Genomic DNA, 13,436 nt, shown 5'->3' with positions numbered 1-13,436 from the left:
TGACCACCACGCTTATTGCCTTCATTCTGTAGCTTTGTTTGCCATATTCCTCTTGACTTGACAGTTTCTTCATCAGAAGCATCATTGCTTTTACTTCACTTGGGATTGGCTTTCCTGAATTGACCCCAGAAAGAGATTAGAACAATCTTTTCTTTCTCTGCTGTCATTAGCCCTTAGCTGCATTATGCTCAATATATCTACTTGGTGATAATGCCCCATTAAAGATGAATCTTCACAGATGATATTTTAGGAATCTTAAGTATGTTTTCATTAACTCAAAAAAAAAACAAACTTTTACCTACTCAAGCAGAAGACTAGAAAAAGTGTACTCTGATGTTTCCCAGACATTACATTTTGATGAGGCTTCACCCACTCTTTCAGAGCTCCAGGAGGCTGTGCTCTTCTGGGAGTGCTTGGAGTTAATGCTAGACCTTAGTTGGAGAATATGATGTTAGCTACCAGAGACATCCTGGTCAAATTATTTTAGTTTGAACTTTCAGCCTCTCTCAAAACATCTTTGAATCCCTATTAAAATCATGAGAGGAGGTTTTCTAAAATTCCTCTGACTTGAGGGAATCTGGGCTGACTCAGAGCTTGTCCCTGTGCAAATTTATCTAAACTTAATCTAGGTCCAGACTCTTACCTTAAGGATAAGTTGAGAGTTCATATTTCAGAACTGAAAACATGTTGAAGCTAATTGATATAATCTTCACAAACAACAGCAATGACAATAACAACAACAACAACATGTTCCAATATGTTCTTAAGCTCTTCAAAGACGATTTGATTCCAAAAACTTTTGCAGAGTCTTAAAAAAAAAAAAAAAAAAAAAAAAACATTTTCTTGCAAGATTTTCCAATTCAAACGTCTTCTTCATAAATCATTCTTAAAAGTCCAAGTTAAAAGTTTTCATATGGCTGTTAGGAACTATAAGTTAAACATTGATAATTGGCTTAATTTTTGTTGAAGTAGAGTTTTTAAAGTTTATTTCTCATGGTTAGTTCTGTATTTTAGCTTTTGAAATAGATTTTGTATTTGAACCTCAATATATTCTCTTTACCTTAAATATAAATATCTGGGAAAGGTTGGTGGCCTTTTTCTTTTCAAAGGACTCTGCCTGGCAAATAATCAGAAGACTAGGATATACTTGTTTCCTCTAAAAACAGTATTTGTGCCCTATGCCTCCCTGAAGTCAGGCTTACTAATAGAACAAGTGGCATTTTTTTTTTAAACTTCTAGAAGTTTCAGTCTCCAGAAGAGGAAATACATAAAGCAACATCCATTATCCCCAGAGTAACTAATAAAGATTATTTAGCATAATTTCTAAACATACGTAATTGTAAAATAAATAACCATGAAGGCATTCATTTTCTTGAAAGTGATATTGAGAAGAGGCAAAATTGAGAGCAATTGTTGAAGCTGAGTAGTATAGTAGAAAAGAGAAGATCGTGGATATTAAGATTGAGTACAACTTTACGATTTGAGGCAAGTCAGTTGGTCTCCCTGTTTTAAATGTTGGCTTTCTCATTCTCAACTCATAAGTTGTGGCCAATAATTCATTGTGCTAATAAATCTGAGGACCTAGATATAATATGTACTCCTTTCTTACCCTCAGGATTTTAAATCTGCCTCATAAAGACTTCTGAGTAAATTGATGCAAGCCTTCTAGTATTTCCCTATGGTTATCTCACTAGCAAATAATACCCTTCAATACAGAAGATGATTTCTAGTCAAATTAATTTATTATAATCTCATACTAATAATTATTTCCAGAAAATACATGAAGCAGATGTCACTGGTGCATATTTAAGAAACGAATGGCATTTAAAGTTTTAATTTAAACTTATCACATTTAATAAACTTAATACATAGATATTCTTAGCTTATTTCTACTTTGAGAAGGATGCTTTTGTCTGTGATGAAAACTATCTACATTTTAAAATAAACTATTTCCTAAACCTATTCTAGCACCCAGTGTTTCTCTTCCCCATTATGATAAAACATATGTAAGCATATAGAGGTGACAAGGTTAAAGTCGCCCCTTCTCTAACATTCCATGATCGGTTTCCTGAGACATGTGAAATTCATCATATTCTAATCAACTTACATGTTTTAAGTCCTGACACAAAAAAATTATTTCAGCTCTAACTGCCTCAAACCACATCTTAGCAGTCAGAGACTGGCTCTCCAGGCTGTTCCATCTTATTTGAGAAGAAAACTGAGAACCAATACAAATTTTGGTCAAGTAACTCAGGAAATATTTAAAATAGAATACATATTTTGAGTAGCAAATAGATGATATTAAAATAATTTTATATGAAACTTAATCTTTAGAAAAACTTAACATTTCAAAGGAAGGCTTTGAACTCAGCCATGAAGCCTAATGATATATGGCAATTTTGGGATGCTGTTGCTTACTGTGGCCTTGGAAAGGTCAAATGAAAATGAAAGTATACATTTTAAATGACAGGCAGTTTGTTTCCCTTAGCATGGAGCAGTATGGTACCTTTGCTAGACTTCCTAGATTCAAGGTTGATTGAATCATCTTAACAAAACTAAATTATTAATTTAAAAACACACATTTTTCATATAAAGCAGAAAGTTTCCTCTTATTTCCCAGAGAATTAAAATTGTCATGTGGATCACAATGCATTAAATTGCTTGAATAAACTCCCAGTCATTTTTATCTTACTATGAACCTTACAGGTAGTCTATATCTTTAGCTTTGTTTAATGGATTCTAAGATTGTTTGCATGAAGGTCAACTGAGTTTTAGTCATGATTATTGACAGGTGGTTAGTTGCAGCTTAATCAACTTAAATAATTATACAATAATTAACTGTTAATCTTATGTCAAACTTTGGTTACATAGATAAAAGCTATGTTTGGATCGTGTTTTAAAGTTTCACACTAATTAAAGCCTATTAATGTCTATGTACATATACATCATAATTTTATCAGTATTAGGATAACTAAGTTATTTATAAGAGTCATTTGAAGGACAATTATAATTTCATGTATGTAAAACAGGTTTTTTACCTAGACTCAAGTTTTAAAATTTATATTGGTGTAACTAAGGAAATGTGTAGTAGAAAAACAGGATTTGTAGAGACAAAAACTAGATTCTTATTCTACTTTTGCTATTTATCAGTGGTATGCCCTTAAGCAAGTAGTTCTAAAGAAGATGAATTCTTAGTTCTGAAGAAGGAAACAGTTGACTGGGGCTGGGGGGCCATGTAAAGAGATGATAATGGACTAGAAGTAATGAATATGAGGAGGCATACTGGGAGCCCTTGGAAAGTTTCCTCTCCCATTTGAGTGTCAAGAAACCTTTCAAGTAGTAAACAAAAAGGAAGAAACACCGACTTACAGTTGTTGGTAGAAATGAAAATTGCTTATAACCATTTTAAAGAACTTTCAGGCCATATCTATTAAACTTACATATGAAGATTTGGTTTTTTAAATTTACCTTTAGAAATTGATTTTTAAAAATATATCACATGAACATAATAAGCAAAACTCCAGAAAAAATCAGCACCTGAAAGATCTCACTCTGGAACTGTAAATTGTGAACAATTATTTTATGTTACAAAATTAAAAAGAAAGTGTTTCATTGTAAGAAGCTAATGGATATGTTACTTCCTGGATATAAGAGCTCAAAGGAGAAATGTCAGGCACATAAGGGAAAAAATACATGAAAGCAGAGAGACATTCTTTTTTAAAAGGATTTAAGAAATACTTATATAGTGTTTATTATGTGACAAGCACTCTTAAGCAGTTTATAATTATATTTTTACATAGAAATTCTATAATGCAAATACTACCATTTTCTCATTTTATGGATGAGTATTCTGTGATATACAAAGAGGTTAAATAACTTGCTCAAGTTCACACAGCAAATCCATGTAGTGGAGCTTTGCCATCAGTGGTACAGTTGCGGAGTTTTGACTTTGAGATTTATGCTGTGCTGCTTCTAAAACGGTAAGATGAACTGGCAGTGTTTTGGAGGAAAATATAGGGAAAACATAAAAATACTCTAAGGATGAAGAATATTAGAATGAATGTAGTGACAAGAAGAATAGATGCACCCAGGCCCTTTGGGAACAAGAAACACAGGCTTAAAAATATTAGTAGAAGTGAAAGAAAAGTAACCAAGTGTTACACCAATGAGTAGAGAGAAAATAATATACAAAGAAGGACAAAAGGGAAATCCAACAAAAACATAATTGGTGCACTTGCTGACGAGAACAGAAAACATGGAACAATTTTCAAAGATGTAATTCAAGATTACTTGTTGAAAAGATGTACACGTTTATCTGTAGACAAGGAAAAATAAGTCCTGGGGGAAAACAAAAATTCAAAAAAAGCAACAACAGATAATTCAGCAGTAAAGTCTTCCATGGTAAAATTAGTAGATTTGAAAGATAAGGAAAAAATCTAATGGGAGAACCAAGCTAGATATAAACAATAAAAAAAAAAAAAATCTTGTTCAGGGAATTTATAGTAAACAGCCATCAATCAATCAGATATATGCACAAAAGAGATATTTTCACACATTGAAGAACTGAAAGAATATCCTGTTCAGAGCATTTTGGGGAAACTATGAGAGAAAAAGTTTCTATCAAGGAAGTAACAGATGAGCCCCTTTAATAAACACCTTTCCCAGGCATTGTAGATACAGTTATCAAGACAAAACTGTCTTGGTTCTCATTTAGCTAATATTCTAGTTAAACAATGGTATAGAGAAAAATCAGTTGGAGAATAGAACATTAAACTATGTTCAAGAATGCTTATTGGCCAGGGTGATATTCAGCTGTTATGTGCTGATTAAATTATAGTAATTGTTAATACTATGATACTTCTCTAGCAATTGGTGAGAAGATGTTGCCCCAAGTTTTCTATGATTCTTCAGCCTTTCTTCCACTGGGGCCCTCCCCTGGGACTCATGGACCTGCCTAGGATTCAACAACTAAAGGGTGAAGGCAGAGCAAAGCAGTGAGCCTCTAGACTGACATATGTTCAGATTGGTTATTCCTAGTTAAATTTTTTGAATATTATACCTGTTTATAATTACATTCCTAGTATGACAACTACTGAAAGTAATCCCCAAAGCCCCACAGCAGAATAAATAATAATTTTTAAAAATAATCATACAGTGAAAGACATTAAGGTGAAAATGAGTGAAATACAGCTGCAAGTAACCAAATGGATGAATCTTACAATATTATAAATATTACAAACATAATATTGGGTAAAATGTTATGATGAAAATAATAGCTTTGAGTGACAGAGTTCATATAGTATGATTCCTCTATGGACGGTAGAACATATGTGAAGTTAAACTGGTCACTTGTGCATATTTACAAGTTCAGTAAGACTGTAAAGAAAAGCAAAGAAATCGTAAACATAAAATTCAGGGTGGTTGGTGCCATCGCAGAGGACCACGTAGGATATTCATTGTGATTTTGGTTTTCATTGTCCAGGTGGTGGTTACATGGCTTTAATTTCATTATTAGGTGTTAAACCGTAGATAGGGTTTATATATACACTTTAGTGTTCATGATATTGTGGAACAAAACAATTCACATAGCAGAAATGAAACAAATGAACATTTTAAGGGTCCAAAATCAAAGTAAGAAAAGAACAGAATAAACCTAGAAAAGGAAAGAAAGATAATGAAAACAAAAATGATGGAAAGAATTTAAAAACGCAAATGTTAAGTCTTTGACTGTACAGTCTTCCTGCAAACTTAATTTAAAAAACTAGCAAACCCATAACAAAGCAAACAAAAGTGAAAAGCAACAAACAAACCTAACAGAAAAACAACAAAGAAAAAAATGGGTAAATATATTAAGAATGAAACTGTATACATTAACTATAGAATTAGCATAGAATTAAGAATACAGCAAGCAAATTTTACCTAGCAGGCTTATAAATTTAGATGAATCTCAATTTCCCAGAAATATTTTTTAATCTGACTCAAAAAGAGATAGAACATGGTAAACTATCAGGAATTAAATAAGGTGGGTTATAATCACAACTGTTTTCAGTATTTTACTGAAGATGCTACCAAGTGAAGTCAAAACAGCATAGCAATGTGAAGGAAAAACAATTCTCAAATATTTTGGTATCAGTAGATCTCTTTAATTTTAGAAAGAAAAGAATAATAAAACTAGAGAAAATAAAACACAAAATAAAATCCTATTGATTATTAAAAATCTCTCTTCGAAATCTTGCAATAAAAGTCAAACCCAGACTGCAGACCACCAAGATTACAAAAATAATGAAAATCCTGAATATCAGAAATTTGTGTCTGTATAACCTATCTATTTATATCTTTTATGGACTTACTTAGCACTTTATTTTCCTTCTAGAATTTATTGCTAATTTTTTCTTGTTTGTTTGGTGTATACCCATCTTCCTCCTTTTTGAATTTATTATGAAAGCTAATGACTTTGTCATTTTACTAGCTATGGAATTTATGAAGCTCATATATTCATGTGATTATTTTCTAATTTATTAATTTCTGCTATCATCTTTAATTAGTCCTTCTCCTTTTCTTAGAATTGATATTTAGTGACTTTATTTTTAATTAAAAGATTAATTTTATTTTTTCTTGTTTAGTAAGAAAAATATTTTAAAAGACAGCTTTTTTTCCTTAACACCTCTTTGGAAGTATACAAAAAGATCTGAAAGTATTGCAAATAAAAAATCTTTATACATGTAAATATTAAAGCAAGCCTAGATAAAATGGATGTCTGGGAAGGGTAGTGGGGAGGGAACTGGAGGTGGTTAATGGGTACAAAAATATAATTACATAGAATGAATAAGATCTAGTATTTGACAGCTCAAAAGGATGCCTACAGTAAAAAATAAAGTATTGTACATTTTTAAATAACTAAAAGATTGGATTGTTTTTAGTACAGAGAAAGGATAAATATTTGAGGTGATAGGTCCCCATTTACCCTGATATGATTATTATGTGTTGTATGCCTGTATCAAATATCTCATGCACCCTATAAATACATACACCTATTATGCACCCACAACAATTAAAAGGAAAATGAAAAAATACTTCCTTACATTAAATATATGTATATATTTCTGTATATATATATATACATTCATACACACACATACAAAGAGATAAAACAAACTCTAAAGAGGTCTGTTAACCATAATTACCGTTTTAGATGTTTAAAATTCCTATCACCACCAAGTGCTGAAAAAAGACAAAGTGTTTCACAGATAAATATTATAAAACTTTTAAGAATAAGTTTAATTATTTCTTAAAGTCTTTTAGAATGTAGAAAAGAAGGTCAACTTCTGAAGTTTATTCCTCAAGGCTGCAAAACATTGACTATATCCCCAGATAAATATGACGTTACAAAACTCTATACCAAACTCACTGGATTGCTACGCCTTTGAATAATGTATTAGCAAATAGAAATAACAGCATTTTTGAGGATACTATACTATTACCAGTGGTGTCAGTACAAAAGAGGGAAGGCTGGCTTAATCTTAGTATCTTTTAATATCATTTTCCATAGTGATAGATTGACCTACTTAAAAATCATGTGATCATTTCTACAGAGCTTGAAAAGCTATTTAATAAAATTTAACTTAATTTATGCCTTAAATGCATGACAATAAACTAAAATGGGTGAATATCTTCTATATACGAAAAGAATGCGTATCATAGTCTGCCCAAAAAGCAGCATTAAGTTTAGTGCATTTAAGTGAATAATAAGAAACATATATCCATTTCTGTTATTTTAAACATTGTTTTATATATAGAAGGGGAAATAACAAAATAAGTAAAAAGTTAACTATTTAACGACCAATAACTTGATAAAGATCTTATTGTACAGCTAAAGCAAAAGAAAACAAAATATCTGAAACAAAAGGATTTTTAGAAGTAATAAGAGAGTATAGTAGACAATTATTGAAATTGGCAAACTGTTCCTATATTATAAATTATTGTATATCTGAATTTACCTTACATTAATCTTCATGTTTAATGTGATTAACTACCCTCTCCAAGAAATTCCAAGATTTATTTTTGGTATTAAATAAGCCGAGTTGAAAGATAAAGGCTTAAAATGAAGAATACAAAAGGGACATCAGACCTACGAATTATTTTTAAAAATACATTATTACACTTGAACATTTAAAAGTCTGGCAGTCACACATGAATTCATGCATACATTGAGATCGGCAGACATCAACATAAGATTATAGAGTTGAGAAAAAGATAAATATTCAGGAATGTAGTATTTAACAAAGGTGACATTTTAAATAGAAAGAAATAAGTTGTTCATTAATGGTCCTTCAAAAACCTGTCTAGCCATATGGAAAAAATAAATATGGATAGTAACCATACTTTTTGCACTAGAAAAATTCCAGATATATGCATAAAACCAAACTTTCAAGAAGAAAGCATAAGAGAATTTGATCATATGATTTAGGAGTGTAAGCAACTTTATATATGTCACAAAACTTAGAATTCATAAATTAAATAATTTTAAAGCAATAAATATTAACATTTTATGGAAAAATGCCATTTATCGAAAGTCAAAAGATCAAAAATAAACTGAAAAATAGCTGCAACATGATGGAAGTAAAAGGCTGAAAACAACATACAAAATTGAGTGCCCATAAAAATAATGAAAATGTTCAAGACTCAATAGAAAATAAGCCAAATATATAAGAACTTCTAATAACATTTTAAAAAAGATTTTTGTTTATATAACAAAAATGATTTGTAAACCAATGAGAAGATTTTGAATCTTATTCACAGTTGACACATGTCCATGAAAATATCCAGTATAATGTTTAATGCCAAGATTGACACAAGTTATTTGGTAATTTTTTTATTATGTGTTGGTAAGTGTATTCTTACACACTGTTGGTGAAAATATATTTAATATAACTTTGAAAACAAATCTGGCCATATCTATTAACAATGTGTTGTTATACATATGCTTTTATCGGTAAATTCCACATATAATAATTGATCCCAGAGGTCTATTCATACTTCTGAACAAAGATGCTCATGTAAGGAAGAATATTTATGACGATATAATTTGTAGTAGTAAATGGTCAAAAACTAGTTAAATGTACATTAATAAAGGACTGCTAACTGATTATGGCTATATACTATGTACAGTCACAAATTATGCATCTATTCAAAAGAATAAGTGTTTTTCTGTGAGCTGGAATATAGATAATGTTTAGATATTGGGAGAAAATTCTCCATGGGACTCTTGTGTTTGCATGTTTTTGTCAACATAGGCCCTGACTAATTTTGTTCCAGACTATCTTTTCATGGCTGTTTTTTCAGAGAACAGCGTGAGAAGACAGACGTGGTGCCTTCCTCTGGAGAAAAAAAGTGTATTTATAGCCTAATATAATAAACCACTGTCTCCTTCTGGGGCAAAGGTCAGGAATGCTTACTGCCCACTGTGAAAGAGTCGGGACCCCCTATCCTGAGGGTTCCTCTCCTGGAACACAACCAACTGCATGTTCAAACACCACTGGGTTCTCATTGTGTTACCCCTTGGGAAGTAAAGCTCGCTAATTATCTCAAATTGATATTCCAGTTACCGCTCTTGCTGTTATAAAGCCCCTTGATGCTGACTCAAGAGTCTCACGTCTTCTGCCAGAATCCATGAAACTGTGGCAGGCTAATTTGTTAGTCTGAAAGTAAGGTGAAATCTAATCTCAGTCCCCCTTCACAGGTCTCAACAAAAGTTCTCCAAGATATTTTTTAGGTGGAAAAATAAATCAAGGCTCAGAACAGTATGTATGGTAGAGTACCAGATTTAAGAAAACTGGTAAGTGTGTGCTTGTGGAAGATTAAACTTCACATTCTTTATCTTCAATATGCAAAGAAAGTATTTTTTAATTCCTTTCTATTTTCTCTGATGTTTCTCATGAGCTTTCTTCCTATTTTCCAAGTGCTCACTGAATGCCAGGGGAAAAAAACAGAACAAAACTTAATAAAACATAACTTAGTTCAAGCCTACTTAAAACTTAGTGTGATTCAGTCATGTGAAGAATATCTTTAGGTTTAATTAACTTTCTTCAGAATACATGTTCCAGTCGTGTTCTTTTATTTGCTTCATCGTTTCTTGGATCCATTGGGGTGTATGGATTTTGCTGATGCCCTGTCATCATGTAGGCATGATGGAGAGGGGTGAGGATACAGATTAGTTCGGGGAGGGTAGGAGAAAAAGGAGAAGTTGTCAAAAGACAAAGAAGCAACCAATGAGGTAAGGATCTAACAGGCAATTGAACCAAGCAGTAAAAAGTGTATTAGTTTATCTTAGAGAAATGTCAGTAGGATGGTGCGAATGAAATCTGATTATAAATAAAAGGTGAGACTTGGAATGAAACCTACCTTTGCCTAGTATAGTATTGATTATATTTTGTAAAGAACAGGAGACACTGCTTAATTTTATGGTTTAAGGGGAGGTATCAAAAATGAGGTTGAAATAGAGAAGAGAGAGGAATTCGGGACCCAAAGAACCAGAAGGCAAAGAAGTCAAGGCTCTTTGAAAGGAATGGACCTAGACATGGCCTTAGGGGCTGGAGAAAAGGAAGCAAGATGGATGAGGAAGAAAGTTCAGGAAGGGAGGGGATTTCTATCTTGTTCCTCAGCTCCAGGATACCTGAGCTGGGTAAGTGACTTGAGAGATTGCCTAAAAATTTGGAAGACTCATGAAAAGACGTTCACCAAGAATTTCCTTTTCTGTAAGTGAGGGAGATGCTTATGTTTTCTGTTTTTCATGCCATTTTGCGAGTCAAAGTGATTTGTAACTCAGAAGATTAACATATATGTATGTTATTTTATGCATTATAAACTTGGTAAAGCTATTTTCCAAAGTAAATACTGGTATGCCAATGCAAAAAGGAAGACAAGATGTATTATCTAGAATGATTAAAAATGAGATATTTTGTAAATGTAAAACTAAGTGAAGATTATCTATCATGACAGACTTTCAGAATGGGGGTGATATAGCCCATGGGTCAAGAGCAGGGAGGGCAGCCTTGATGGGGGTGGTGAGCTTTGAACTGCTCATATTTTCATGGTAAGATATTCCTTTTTGTCGAAGTGATTGCTACCACTGTTGTCATGCTTTTTCCTCAATCTCCAAGTGCCTTGGTTTTAAATGGCTTCAAAACATTTGTGCATACTGGCTACTGTAGCAACCTTGCCTTACCTATACACCTGAGTAGAGTTTTCAGTCCCCTTACCAAAATACATTATTTCTAGGAGAGTTCTACTTGTTGAATGAACTATGTCCAGTTTATAGTCCTCAAGAAATGAGATAGGGGCATCAGAGCAGAGAGAGGGTATCACATCCTGCAAAATATTGTTTGGACTATGGATTTATTCTCAATTTAATTTTTCTGTCTACTGATCTAGGTGTTTTTTAAAAATAGAATCAAAAGGGACAACTCATTTGAAATATTTTTCCCTTGTCCATGAATTGCTTTGTAAATCTTGCGAGCTATTTCACGAGTTATGAAGTTTTAAAGGATAAATAGCAATGAACTCACTTTAGTCTCCATGCCAAGTGCAGATGTTTTTGAGATAGCTGATCTTGTTTTGTAGGAAAACTCATGCCTTCAAGTCCTTCTATTGGCTTTCAGGAGAATAATTGCCTTGTTTTAAGTCAGATCAAGCAAACTGTCAATAACGTTTATTAACTACCCACTTACAACAGCGTACGGTGACGGTTCCCTAGGGAGCTAGAGTTAATAGAAAAGTCACTTTGGGAGGCCGAGATGGGCGGATCACGAGGTCAGGAGATCGAGACCATCCTGGCTAATACGGTGAAACCCCGTCTCTACTAAAAAAATACAAAAGACTAGCCAGGCGAGGTGGCGGGCGCCTGTAGTCCCAGCTACTCGGGAGGCTGAGGAGGGAGAATGGCGTGAACCCGGGAGGAGGAGCTTGCAGTGAGCTGAGATCTGGCCACTGCACTCCAGCTTGGGCGGCAGAGCGAGACTCCGTCTCAAAAAAAAAAAAAAAAAAAATAGAAAAGTCGTTGCAATTAGAGGATTTACAGTAAAGTTAACTCAAAATATAAACGTTTGTTAATTTTGAACTGAGAAGGAAAGAAAAATAAATTATTGCAATCTTTTCCTCTTCTCCTTTCCAGCTGGGCGAGGAGAAAATAACATTCCAAAGAATTGAGTGATCATAACATTTGTAGAGCATAAGGTGATTATTGGTAATCTTTGTTTTAGCCATGTCACAAATTTATTTGAAGGAGCAGTAAAAATATTCTCTCTGCCTATGAAACATCTACTCCTCAGGCATAATCTGTAAGCTTTGTGTGGGGGATTCTTTACACAGCCCACTGGAATGTAGCGATGCAGGGTTGTTAATAGGAAAGGACTGACATTTTTTTCAGACAAAGAAAGTGGTCTTGTTTTTTAGACAACAAACTTTGGGGAATGGAGGAATCCCAAGTAGAATTAGAAAGAAAAGTCATAGAGAGGCATTTGGCCTGTTACTTAGTGATTGCCTCAGCTGTGTTTCATTATATGGGAGATTTCTATTGCTTTTTTTCCCTACTGCCTTTAGATACACTTTAGCAAGGAGAAATACATACTTTGGTTCAGAAGTTTTTGCCTTCCGATGTAGTTTTCAGGATGGTCCTGGGTATGCCAGGTACAATATTCAGATTTAATTATTTCTGCCAAGATTCATATAACTTTCAACCCTCATTTATGAGGTCACCTCTTAAACATATAGATTAAAATGCATTGAATATGTCAATGTGTGGCAATTACTTTTTGAAACTGTAAACTCAGAAATGCAAAATGATATATCTTCATTTTCCTATAATTTTTGAAGACTGTATGTTGAGTTTCTGCCTTGGTTTGCAGGGGCTACTATAACAAAGTGCCACAAATGGGATGGTTTTGAATTACAGAAATTTTTTTGTCACACTGTTCTGGAGACCAGAAGGCTGAGATCAAAGTGTTGGCAGGCTTGGTTCCTCCTGAGGGTTGTGAGAGAGGCTCTGTTCCATGCTCCCTTGGGAGCTTCTGGCAGCTGATGACCCTTGGCTTGTAGACACATCACCGCGATCCCTGCTTTCATCTTCACAAGGCATTCTCTGTGTGCCTGGTGCTGTGTCCAGATTTCTCCCCCTTTTTTCAAACAGCGTTTCTCTCATTACCCAGGCAGAAGTCCAGTGGTGCTATCTCGGCTCACTGCAACCTCCGCCTCCTGGGTTCAAGCGGTTCTACTGCCTCAACCTCCCAAGTAGCTGGAATTACAGGCGTGCACCACCACACCGGGCTACTTTTGTATTTTTAGTAGAGACAGGATTTCTCCATGTTGGTCAGGCTGGTCTCTAATTCCCAACCTCAGGTGATCCTCCTGTCTTGGTCTCCCAAAGTTCTGGGATTACAGGC

The 13,436-nt window shown here is 33.6% G+C and overlaps 1 protein-coding gene across 2 annotated transcripts in view; it reads left to right on the top strand.

The window, feature by feature from the left end:
- ITGBL1 (integrin subunit beta like 1) overlaps nt 1-13,436 on the top strand; it is a 270,673-nt gene that overhangs the window by 95,711 nt on the left and 161,526 nt on the right. The gene's annotated exons all lie outside the window — the stretch shown is intronic.

Source organism: Trachypithecus francoisi, unplaced genomic scaffold (genome assembly GCF_009764315.1).
Source record: "Trachypithecus francoisi isolate TF-2019V2 unplaced genomic scaffold, Tfra_2.0 Lachesis_group18, whole genome shotgun sequence".
Taxonomy (NCBI): Eukaryota; Metazoa; Chordata; class Mammalia; order Primates; family Cercopithecidae; genus Trachypithecus; species Trachypithecus francoisi.
This window is presented reverse-complemented; position numbering and strand designations above follow the sequence as displayed.